Source organism: Dendropsophus ebraccatus, chromosome 1, assembly GCF_027789765.1.
Source record: "Dendropsophus ebraccatus isolate aDenEbr1 chromosome 1, aDenEbr1.pat, whole genome shotgun sequence".
In the NCBI taxonomy this organism is placed as follows: domain Eukaryota; kingdom Metazoa; phylum Chordata; class Amphibia; order Anura; family Hylidae; genus Dendropsophus; species Dendropsophus ebraccatus.
This window is the reverse complement of record NC_091454.1, coordinates 72107482-72121176: the sequence shown is the minus strand read 5'-3', so window position 1 is coordinate 72121176 and position 13695 is coordinate 72107482.

The following is a 13695-nucleotide window of genomic DNA, read 5'->3' as shown; positions in this document are numbered from 1 at the left end:
AATCCCCCCGCCTTCATTGTTTTTTTTTTTTATTTATCCAGATACTAGAGACCTTCATTTGAGGACAACATACATACTATCTCCACAATATTCCCTGATGAACCTATGCACAGCACATAGGGGGAACACGTTAGAAGTGGAACAACCCTGATTAACTGTCTCTCCAAAATAATTTGTTTAGACTATATGTCCTCCTCTATGCACGTTCTGATTTGTTCTACCTCACCAGACGGCAATACTGCATTCCCCTAACACAATACCTTAACTTACTTGACAGCCTGATGACTGTTCTCTAGTGTAGGGGCATCCTTCGTATGGCTAAGGGACGCCTGACCCAGCGGTTCTCATCTACGTTAGGCAGGGTCTTACAGGGCTACCTTCCCGACAGAACCTTAGCCTACTTTCTTACCTATACCCTTTACTATACTGATTTGTATCTACTTTTTGTGCACTTAATAAACATAATTTTGCATCATCTTCTGAGTCTACCACTGTAGTAACTTCTAATTTTTCTTGTTTGTTCCAATTTTCTATCAATTATTCAGGTACTCTCACTCTGTATATACAAAAGCCTAACAGAGCTTAATAGAGATGAGCAAACCGGGTTCGGGTTCGAGTCGATCCGAACCCGATCGTTCGGCATTTGATTAGCTGGGGCTGCTGAACTTGGATAAAGCTCTAAGGTTGTCTGGAAAACATGGATACAGCCAATGACTATATCCATGATTTCCACATAGCCTTAGGGCTTTATCCAAGTTCAGCAGCCACCGCTAATCAAATGCCGAAAGTTCGGGTTCGGATCGACTCGAGCATGCTCGAGGTTCGCTCATCTCTAGAGCGTAACGTTCTAGTAAGAAGCCTAACTTTAGACTATCTCTAATAGACACAGATTTAATTTGGACTGTACATACCTCTAAATAAAAAATGGAGTCTAAAGACTAGTAAGTTTTTATCAGGGTATCAGGGTAGTTTTTATCACCCCCGTGAAACAAAATTGTGTAGATATAAAAACTTTAAGGGTACAAACCCACTTGCCGGATCTGCAGCGAGTCTCCTTGCTGCGTTTTTGCAGCGAGACTCGCTGCAGATCCCAGCCCTATACTTTCATTAGCAGAGAAACTCGCAGCAGGGATGTATATCCCTGCTGCGATTTTGTCTGCAGCCCTCCCCATTAACCCTCTAGCCGCCGGACATTATACGTCCCCGTTCCTGCTTGCTTCGGGGCTCCCGGTGTCTTCACGGCCCGGCCGGCCAATCAGTGCGCTGCGGCAGGGCAGCGCACTGATTGGCCGGGCAGAACGTGTCGGGAGCTGCCGAAGCAAGCAGGAGTGGGGACCTGGTAATGTATATCCTGCCCGCCCCCCCTGCAGCCCCGACCTCCCCCGGCCACATGATCGCCCCCGCACCCGCCGGCCGCATGATCGCCCCCCGCACCCCCCGGCCGTACGATCGCCCTCCGCAGCCCCGATTGTGGGGGGCGATTGTGTGGCCGGGGGCTGGGGGTCATTGGGGCTGCGGGGGGCTATCGTACGGCCGGGGGCTGCGGGGGGCGATCATGCGGCCGGGGGTGATCGGGGCTGCAGGGGGGGGCGGGCAGGATATACATTAGGCTAGGTTCACACTGCGTTTTCAGCATCCGTTTAACGCATCCGTTTTTTGCAAAAAACGCATGAAAAACGGATTGCAAAAAACGGATTCATTTGTTTGCATCCGTTTTTCCATTGACTTCCATTATAAAAAAAAACGGATCCGTTTTTTTGGGCGGACCAAAACACGTTGCTGACCCTATTTTTCTGGACGTTAAAAAAAACGGATCCGTTAAACGGATGCTAAAAACGCAGTGTGAACCTAGCCTTACCAGGTCCCCGCTCCTGCTTGCTTCGGCGGCTCCCGACACGTTCCGCCCGGCCAATCAGTGCGCTGCCCCACCGCAGCGCACTGATTGGCCGGCCGGGCCGTGAAGACACCGGGAGCCCTGAAGCAAGCAGGAACGGGGACCCGGTAATGTATAATGTCCGGCGGCTAGGGGGTTAATGGGGAGGGCTGCAGACAAAATCGCAGCAGGGATGTACATCCCTGCTGCGAGTTTCTCTGCTAATGAAAGTATAGGGCTGGGATCTGCAGCGAGTCTCGCTGCAAAAACGCAGCAAGGAGACTCGCTGCAGATCCGGCAAGTGGGTTTGTACCCTAAAAGGCACCGCAAGCGGGGAAAAAAAAAATCTTTTGAAACATCTGATGTCAGAAAGTGCCAGAGATTTGTAATTTACTTCTATTAAAGAAAATCTCAATGTGTAGCACATACAGCCGCTGATAAGTACTGAAAGACTTGAGAATTTTTAATAGAAGTAAATTACAAATCTCTGGCACTTTCTGACACCAGTTGATTTGAAAAAAAAAAAAAAAAACACTGGAGTTTCTCTTTAAGTAGGAAAACAGTGAAACGGAGTAATGTATAGAGACCTTGTTTTTGATAGGATGTGAAAGTTCAATAGCCATCAGCTACACTGTGAAATGCCCATTTCACACTCCTGTGGAGGCAGTTGTATAATTGGATAGACTGCAGTGACAACTATCTCATATCAAGCTGTGTCGGATACTACACTGCAGCGTTATTTCTATTCATTGATCTTCATTTCTAAGTTTTCTAATGAAGGTTAAAACGTTTTGGATTACATTCATTACTCATTGTCAGTGCCCTAGGTTTGGTACAAATGCCATGTGCTCCTGAATTTGCTCAGGAGCACATCCAATCTTTTATGTCTTTCCTCAGCAGTGCAAAAGGTTCTTGCAGTGTTCACACAAGTATATTTCCACTTTAACAGATCCGATGCCACTAAAAAAATTCTCCGGAACCTGAAACTGTAGAAGAGCTTACCGATTCATTGTGTTTCAGGGTAAGTATATATCATAACAATTATAAGTGTAGGTCCAAAATGTCCTGCTAATACAGATGAGGGTGCAAAAGTACTTTCAGCAAGTCCCCTATACATTGTCACCCCAACCACACTGCAGGCAACATCAAAGCAACTCTTTTTAAAGGGGTTTACCAGGACCTTTACAATAATAGCCTATACTCTGGATAGATTCAACAATGCCTGCTTAGCAGGGGCTTGACTACCAGCACCCCTATTGATGAGCTGCATATACGGAGTGAACAAGGCTGAAAGCAGATGGTTCCGTTTGTTGTCTAGTAGCAGGACCGGCTAACTGCAGCTTAGCTCCCGTTGAAGTAAATGCCACAACCGCTACACAATAACAGAGCTATCTGCTTCCAACCCCATCATACAGGCACAGTGGTGGACATTGGGTGCGGGGTATGGTCACGTGCTCCTCCATCTTATGGGCAGAATCACCACAGAGCAGGGCAGCACAGCCTGGAGGAGGGGAGTCTGATTTTAGCTCTATGAGGTACACAGGGAGCTGCAATCAGTAAGTTCTGTGGGTATACTCACTCATACTGTACACTGAACAATTTTACCATAAAGTTGCCAACCCCTTTAAGCTGTACACATAACTTGCAATAACTTGATAGCAAGAAAATACATTGCCTATGTGCCCAGGCCCGCTTCTGCCATGAGGCAGGCTGAGGCTTCCGCCTCAGGCGGCAGCTCTTGGGGTCCTGCAGGGGGCGGCAGAACCTTCCCTGACACCAGTGGCGTCTGCGTCTGGCATTTGCACTCCGGGGCTGGGTCCAGCTCCCCCCAGCTCAGCCCCTTTACAATCACATCCATTTAGCAGACGTGCCATGCGCAGGCACGTCTGTTACAGCACACTTCTGATGGCTGACGTCACTTTTCCGACGCACCTCAGAGGAGCCGGAAGGGGAAGGAGAAGGAGATGAGGGAAGCCAGGCCCCAGAAGAAGGAAGACACAGCTGAGGAGAAGAGTAAGTGTTCTTTAATTCATTATTGTGTCCACTTGGAGGCTGCACAGTGAGCGGGTGGGCAGGGGGGATGCTGCAGAGTGAGTGGCAATGGCGCCCCCCCCCCCCCCCCACCCAAGCACAGCATTGCCTAGCTCCGCTCACCCCTCCTGCCCCACAGAGACAGTGTCTCACTGTGGCACGATCCGTACCCCTCCTTCACCCCCTGCCTCTCTGCCTTACCTCACAGACAGGGTCTCAGTACGGCTGCAGCGTTTCCTGCACCCTGTGCTGGAGCGACCATGCCAGAGCCTGTCAGAGTACTTAACCCCTTCATGTACTGCAGTGTGTAAGTCACACAGACTTCACTTACAGGCTGCAGCACAAAGGGTTAAAGAGCTTCAGAGAATTAGAGGTCTGCTTCTTCACTTCTTGTACAGTGATAACCCCTGACCTCCGATCTCCATCTGCCAGTAGGTAGAAAAATGTGCGGGCTCCGTGCAGAGGTCAGGGGTCACCAGTGCAGCGCAGTGAAGAAGACCTCTCCTTCTCTTATTCCCTTTAATTATATTTGTGCTGCAGCCTGTAAGTGAAGTTTTTGTCACTTACACCCTGCAGTACATAAGAGGTTCATACACTGGTTCTTTATAAAGTAGGAGGCTTATGTGGTTCTGCAGCAGCTGAGGTGTATGATGAGGTTCTGCAGCAGCTGAGGTGTATGATGAGGTTCTGCAGCAGCTGAGGTGTATTATGAGGTTCTGCAGCAGCTGAGGTGTATTATGAGGTTCTGCAGCAGCTGAGGTGTATTATGAGGTTCTGCAGAACATCATAATACACAATGAGAAAATAAGTTTTCTTATAGCTGAGGTATCGACGTGTGAATAGTTGCTACACAATTGATTCTAGCATGGGGGGGGGGGTGCCATTTTAATTTTCGCCTCAGGCAGCAGAAAAGCTAGAATCGGCCCTGTATGTGCCTATAGTCTGGTGGATGGACTGATACTGTGTGGGTCCGTATCACGTACATTCTGCTGTTGACCACTGGAGGCAGTGATGTATCACTGCAGAAGACTAGGTAGAGAAGCAGTGGTGACGGAAGGCTCAAGCTGCCCATGAGAACGTGACTGAAGATAGCTTGGAAGACGGATCGCATCACATATCTCTGACCTTCCACACTCAGACTTTCATTTTCCATTTTATTCTCATTTTGCAATTAACAAATGTGGAGAAATGTAGCACTTTGCATCTGTTCCCTTCACCGCTCCTGACACCGCAGCACCCAGCTGACTCAGGCTCACATATATTAGCGCTGCTAATAATTACAGCTGCTTAATATTCACAGGCCAAGCTTCCTAACTCCAGAGCAGTGCACAAAAGCTCGAGACAAATATTCTCTCATGAATATACATGCACTCATTAATGCGGCTGGTAATGTAGATTGTAAGCTCTAACGGGCAGGGTCCTCCCGCCTTTTGTCTTATTGTTAATAGGTGGTTAATTGTTACGCACTGCTGCTATTCTATACCTGTTTGTAAAGTGCTGCGGAATATGTTGTTATCATATCTATGCAGGTTATTATTACTATTCGGACCACATGTAAGCAGCATGGCTCTCTATGTAGGGATGAGGACAAGCAGCGATGCCACCGTCACCGTGAGAACAGCTCCGGCAATGGATTTATTACCGTTGTAACACTGCCATGTACAGGAGGAATGTTATACGGACTATTTGCATATAACCTCCTTCCCCTTTACACGAGAACATTTTCTATACGAGCTGCTTGTTTTCCTCACAAGCAATGTAGCTGGAGCGCTACTCTGATTTATATCTCTGCAGCAAGGAAAGCCAGACAAAAACATTCATCTCTGCGCAACGTGGAGATGAGGTTCCGCTGAGCTGCTTCTCTATCTATCCCTGACTGTCTGTGTGTACAGAAGACTATGATGCTGTCCTCTGACATGAGACAAGTCAAGGTTCCAGATCTCTGTCTTCATACACCCAATTTATTTTCTACCTACAATGGCTTATTCTCCTATCAGGGTAGGATAAAAAAATAAAGAAACAGCCATCAGTTTTGGCTACAGTCCAGAAAGGAAGGCTAGGCACACGTCACATTTGGCTGTTCTTTATCAATGTCTGATTCTGTTTTCTTTTTTTGTTGTTGAGGGGGTAGTGGAAGGGGGATTCAATGGGGTTTCTGTCATGTTTAACCATGTTTGTTTTGTCTGTCCTTATTAATAGGACAGAGGGAGAGTTTATTCTTTTTCTGTTCTTATTGGATCCTGACAATGCAAGTAAGTCTATGGCGATATACTTCTACAGGATAGCCATCTTATTGCACCATCCTGTTTCATGTCCATTTGTTTGTATGATTTAAGAAGAAAACATTTCAACTGGATGCAAACATGCAGTGTGAACCTAGCCTAGGCTTCACAGTGCTGTCCTCTGACCAGTTTGCTTTTGGAGCTTTCCTATTGCATACATCAAACTAACCTCACAGGATGTAGAGCAGAAGTGTGTCCTTAAAGGGGTACTCCGGGCAAAATGTATTTTTAATATGTTATTACAAACGGAAAGTTATACAAACACATATGGTGCTATTTCCCTCAATTTAGTAGATCAGGCAGGCTCACTTCCTCTAAAACAACATGTCATGTCAAGTGTATGTTCCGGCAGGATCCAGCAGGGGGCGCATGTAAGCATCTATGTAGATGAATCAGTGACTTCTCCCTCCCTGTGCTGCCCAGTGCTCTATTGTACCCTCTCCCTTTGTCCCATCCTGCTGCCTGTCTCCCACCCTGCCTGCCCGGTCCTTTTACACCTGTTGCCCGTGTCCAGGCAGTGGGGTGAGCACTCCTTATCTGACGCTCACCCCGCTGCGGAGGCCCCTCCTCCCAACTAGCTCACTCCCAGCGGGGTTAGTGCTCCCCCAACTAGCACTGAGCTCATCCAGCCGCCCCGTCCTGTTCAGGAGCGCTCACCCGTCGCTCCCCATCTAGCCGCCTGTCCTCTGAGCCACCTGGTCCCTTGCACGAGCGCTCACCCGCCGCCCGGTTGTGGTGCGGTGAGCGTTCCTCCACCTTCTCCTTATGCATCAACTCGTCCTCCCGCAGATACCCTGCGGCTGATACACAGCGCAGGAGCAGGACCGGGCAGCGGGGTGATCGTTGAGGCACAGTGGGGCTTGGATGCCCGGTCCTGTTCCTGTGCTGTGTATCAGCCTCAGGGTATCTGAGGGAGGACGGGTTGATGCATAGGGAGAAGGTGCAGGAACGCTCACTGCACCACGACTGGGTGGCGAATGAGCGCTCCTGCGGGCGGCTGGGCGGCTAGTTGTGGAAGTGCAGGAGTGCTCACCCCGCCGTGAGCGAGTGGAGGGTAAGCCCAGGGACTGGGCAGCTCAGAGGACAGGTGGCAAGATAGGGAGGTGCAGGAGCGCTCACCCCGCCAGGAGCGAGCGGTGGGTGAGCACTCCTGAACAGGACGGGGAGGCTGGATGTGCTCAGTGCTAGTTGGGGGAGCAATGACCCCGCTAGGACCGGGCGGCGGGTTGAGCTAGTTGGGGGGAGGGGCCTCCACAGCGGGATGAGCGTGAGTTAAGGAGCGCTCACCCAGTTGCCTGTGTGGTGAGCCCCTGGATGATGTTGTAGCGGTGGGACGGACGGTCGCTTGCTAGATGGAAGTCTGAAGCCACTACTGTGCCTGTGTGGTCACGTGTCGCCAGTGCCTGGTGGGCACACAGGTGTTAAGGTGTAAGGCTGGTTGTACCCTTCCCCCTGTGGTCGATGTCCTGTCGGGTTGCTGCCGGGTCCCTTGGGATAGTGTAGTCACAGGTGGCCAGAGCTGTGTAATAGCCCTCCCAAATAGTAGTAGGACCCGCCACCCACAGAAAGGGGAGATTTCCCAAGGTTGCGGTATAAGTGCTGTGCAGGTGGAGGTGAATAATCACAGACTCAGTTGATAACGTTGACTTGGTTTACTACTTGCAAATGTGCAACAGGGAATACAACAGATCTTGACATACACTTGATACAGTTCCAATAAATACTAAAACATAGAACCAGATCTGTATGATAAGTGTGGAGTAGGATGAAGTACAGTTGTACTGAGGTAGCGTAGTAGAGAGGAGGGTGCTGTAAGAGTCTTAACCCAAGTAGTAATGTGCTCTGCCGGGATGTTGGAGTGTATAGAAGAATACTTGTAGAAGAAGAAGAAGACAACCTGTGCCTGTGTATTGACCTTTTCCTATAGTCTTCACACCACCTTATGCCCACTAGCTTTGGCTGAATCATACTAATGGGTGACACAGGCCCCAGACCTAGTTACCTGGGATGAGCAGAGTGCTGAGGGTTTCCTGCTGACACTTGCACTGCGAGATGGAGTTCATAGACTTTCCAGTAACTTTGCACCACCTGGATCAGTTCTTAGCTCTTTGGCTCTTTAGTGGATACTGTCCTGCACTGTTGTAACTCCTGGTCCTTAGCATGGGTTGAGGTGATCTGTTGGCTAGTCCTCTCCTGAAGGGTTTAGCACTGCATCACACAGTGTGTGGGTGCTTCAAAAAAGAGGTTTGTAAGAGGGCACCGTCCTGCGTCCTACCCATGCGGGGTACTGACTAAGACTACGACTTGTTAGGGGGGACCTGGCAGAGGGCCAGGGTCCAGGTAGAACTACTGTGGAGAGATATCTGAGCTGCTTCCTTTTTCCACAGAATCTCAACTAAGACTCCTCCTTCACCCAAGGGACTAACTTCCTAACCAGTGTGTAAGGTGCGCTATGGTTGGGTGGAAAGAGCGTAACAGAAGAGTGGATAGAGAAGAGGTGATAGGACAGAAGAAAGGAAAGATCCTACTGGTTCACAGAATCTGGTGCACACAAATACAATAACCCTTTAAAACACTTTAACGGGGGTACATTAAAGCACTGGGCAGCACAGGGAGGGAGAAGGCACTAATTCATCTACATAGATGCATACATGCGCCCCCTGCTGGACCCTGACGGAACATACACTTGAGACGTGCCATCACGTTTTTTTAGAGGAAGTGAGCCTGTCTATTCTACTAAAGTGAGGCAAATAGCACCATATGTGCATTTCCCCTAATTAGTGTATATTAGGGATTTGTATAACTTTCCTTATGTAATAACATATTAAAAATACATTTTGCCTGGAGTACCCCTTTAAAGGGGTATTTCCATCTCAACTAATATTTTAATATAGTCTTGTGGGGCTTGTCAAGTTAAATAATTTTGCAAATACCTTTATTTAGCAAACTTGCCTCCTTCTCCTGATATGCCACACTTTCCCTTCCATTGTTAACAGCTTATTGTCTAGGCTATTGACCACCACTCTGCTCTAAAAGTACTGTAGTGGTATGACTGGTGCATAGTTCGTGTTGACTTGATCACAATGACACATATAAATGTTCTAATTGACTTAGCTCCCTGACACAATTGTTTTGTCAGGGATCATGTTTACAAGGGCTACATCTGTATAGCTATAATATACGTATGTGTATATAAGAGTTAGTATTTTTTCAAAATGTGGGATATTTATCAAAGGGTGTAAAATATACACTGGTGTGGACTACCCACAGCAGCCAATCACAGCTCAGCTTTTAGATCTGGTAAAATGAAAACTGAGATGTCATTGGTTGCTGTGGGCAGTTTTCACTAGTGGATATTTTACACCCTTTGATAAATCTGGGCCTATATCTCTATACATCTACATTATAGCTATATATAACAGCCAGACCGCTGCTTTTAGAACAAAGTGGTGGTCAATAACCGAGACAAGCTGTCAACAATAGGAGGAAAAGAGCAGAATATCATGAAAAGGTGCCTAGTTTGCTAAATGATTGTATTTGCAAAAAAAATTTACTTGATGAGTTTTACAACTTTAGCCATGCATGTTAGTTGAGATTGAAACACCCCTTTAAGGCCTCTGCTGTGTTAATATTCATCAAGTTTTTTTTCCTGTAATCTATAGCATCGCAGACTGTGTGAAATATACACAGCTGATGTATGCACACTGTAGAATGCAGTATGTATGGCGGCTATATCTATTTTTCAAGCTGGGCCGAAATATTGTAGATATTTCATTACAATCTTATGAGCTAGTCAAAAACCACAGCATACATAGGCATCTGTGATACCCTTCTTTGTATCATATAATTCAATTGAAAACATTTGCATTGTCTCATAAAAGGTGGAAAGGTTAAATCACTCCAATACTGGGGTCATGTTAAGATGCAGGAGATGTCTCATCTGCTGAAGGTTTTGCCATGGTTCTGGTGAATTTTGATTAAGTAACATTATTAAAGATATACAGCTTACTCCAATAAAGTATTTATCTCGTAGTGCACAGCCTTACAGATGTATGCAAATATAGTTAGCTAAAAGTGTAATGTTTTCTAATATGTGTCATTATTCTAATATATTATTTCCATCTGCATTGCCTAAAATGGTAACAATTTTGAAGAGATTCCAAATTTATTCATAAGCACACTGGTTATCTGTTTGCTACCTACATTTTTAGGCTATGTGTACACTATGTAAAAGACCGACTGTTCCATGACCCGGGCAGTACTGCAGTACCGGCCGGAGGATCTTTTCGGAAGCAGTGTTCTGATACGGGCTACATCCGTGCGCGCCCACATCAGAACTCCCCAGCGCACACCATTGCGCAAGCGGCGGCAGCCGCTCGCTCCACACTGTGCACTGACATGGTTTTCTACAGCTGCTATTCAATGAATAGCGGCCGCAGAAAACATGTCAGTTGTTTGCAGCGCGGCTAGGGATCCCGGCCAGAGCGCATAACATGTGTATATGCTCCAGATGGGATCCCATAGACGGAGAGGCAACGTATATCTTCGTAATAATCACGGCCTTTCTACAACGGCCGTGATTTTCCGAAAATATACGTTGTGTGAATATAGCCTTATACAGATTAGAACCAGATACTGAAACATATTATTTTTTATTTTATTTTCTAAACAGTTTCTAGTTTCTAAATATAATTTTTCACTACATTATCATACGGGGAAGACATATTGCCTGTGTTTTCTACACAACATTCGGGATCTCCTTTTCAGCAACCTCATGGACATAGGGAACAACAGACTGGAGGGAACCAATTGACCTATATGGAGAGTTTTTATGTGCTTTGTGATTTGTGCAGGGAGGGGGAGGAGGTGAACCCTAAACATCACATATTGTGAGTGGCCTAATCCAATATTCTCTATATAGCAAAAAAGCTTCTTTTTTTTGGCGAGGGGGATGCAAAAACTCCTATGTAAAAACCAAACAAACCCATAAACATAAAAACTTATGCTATATCTACTATGCAGTGCTAAATACTACCAAGGGAGAAGAGTCTGGGAACATCCTAGCCCGTTGTGAACCAGTCTAAAAAGTGCAGGGCAGTATCCTGAGACACAAGAGGAACTAGCCTGGATAGTACAAAGCTACCAGACGGTCTATGTATCCTATCTCGCAGTGCAGGTAACTGGGACGCCCCGGGAACTTGGCTTCACCCAGGTAACCAAGGCTGGAGCTTGTATCACCCTAGGAAGATTAGTCACTTGACACTGTAGGGCAGAAAGTGGTCAGACTAAAGTTTATACGCAGATACAAGTAAACTTCTCACTCTAAAGTTTTCTCTCAAGTTCCAACAAAATACATTACTACATTGGGTTGGGACTCCCTTGACAAACCCCTCTCCTCTACGCTACTCTATTCCACTTTCAACTCTTCAAGCACTGCTACAACTACCTCTACTCTTCTTCAAGCATCTCCTCAGCACAAGTTCAAGTACTAAAACCTGTGTAAAGATTTTTCTCTTTGCTGCAAAAGTGTTTTGTACTACTAAGAGACTGTACAGTAAAGCTGTTATATTTTTATATTACCGGGACTCAGTCATCTCTACCTCCACACCAGCACCTAATCACACTAGTCGCACACCTTGGGTTATTTTTCCTTGTGGTGGCAGTACCGATAGTCAGGTTGGGTCAATTGCCACTCAGGACTACCGTGACAAGAGCCCAAGGGTCCCATCACAACTCGGCAGGTCACCGACTATTTCTAGGGAGTACAGCAAGCCACAACATAAAGCAGGTACCAACATCACACCTGTGTGCTGGACTAGCACTGGCGTCACAACTATACCATCTCTGGCTGAGCTGTACAACAAAACCGACCAACCGACACAGAAGTGCATCACCAGTAACATCATCGCACATTACCGGTCGAGTACCACAAAGTGACAGCACACTCCACTCATCTCCACACTCACTGCTGTGCTCTTCACTTGGCTATAACTCACGATTGAAGCAGGTTTCAGGACTGAGATTTCATGCAATATAAATGCCTAGACAACATGTCAAAGGTTTACAAAAATGACAAGAAACACAAATGACAATTGGGGACTTTTATTTAGTCTGGCATTTTTTACTCATTTTATAAATGTCCTGGCGGTACACATGGTGAAAGAATTTATGTAAAGGCAAAATGCCTCTAGGTAAATCCTGTGCGCACCAGAACCCCTCCATGCACACACAGTGAAATCTACGCCAGCTCAGAGCTACAGTAGATTTCACTGCTATTTTTCTGGGAATTTTAATGTTAAATGCACAGAGGTGACGCCCCCTTCTGTGTGCGGCTGCGCCCATTATTCCGCCCTCTCCCCGCCTCTCTCGTATCAGTGAGATGCAAAGAAATTATTCGCAAAACAAGTGTTTGCAAGTGGATTAATTTGCTAATGATAAATGTCCCCCTGATATTTTTATTATAATGTATATCAGCCTTTCAAAAAAGGTTAGCTTCTAAAATAAAATTGATATCATTAAGCAACCATAACTCCTTCATCAAGGCTTGACAAAGAATACAATAGCTGAATATTCTCAGTGAGTTCCGAGCAGGAAGAAGTTGCCACTCTCAGTATAGTACATGCATCTACATTTCTATACAGAAGTAAATACCTTTTATGTTAAAGAGAATAAATAACCATGAATTCACTATCATTAATTGCACAACAGTCACATATGCCCATAATGCACTTCTCCTCATCCTTCTCTCTTTTGTCCTTCCATTAATACACCATTTATAACATTATTGATCTCACGGAGAGCGCATTACTTCACTGTGTTTTGTGGACATGCAGTGGAATAACACATCCATCTCCCAAGGTTTTCTGGTACATGACTATTCAGGACTGCAGAGGTCTCTACAACCTTTCTTACTGTTCTTTGTTCACTCTCCGCTTATAAGCAGTCAGATAGACGCTTCTTTATTCTGTCCTGTGACCCAGCAGGAATTATGGGGCTGTAACCCTTTTACTTTAGTTTTCCCTTCTACAATAAAATGGACTCTTTTCTGTCTCTCGGTGGGTGTTTCTCCACTCTAATAGTACTTCACAGAAAGCTGTAATGTAGAACTGCAAAGAAGCTTTTACAGGCCAGGTAATGCTGGCCGAGTCCCCGCTGTGATACAGGAGGCCATGCAAAGCATTCGGACTGCAGCCCAGAATCCTTTCCATAGAATTACAGCTGATAAAAGAGGCAAAGGGAGGGGTGGCAATATGTGCAGGCATGTGGGTGGTTTTCTATTCATAAACAATTGTTCTAATCATTTCCTCTATGAGGAAGGTCATTGTTAGATTAACCCATTGGCTGACACTATGGCCTATTGCTAGCACATTTGTATGATATTATAACATTAATGACCAGCATTCCCAGACATATCTTTTAGGAACAGAAAATCTTATCATCATCATCATCATCATCATCATCACCACACTATGTACTTATACATAATTAGTAAGTTTTGGTTTACTAAAT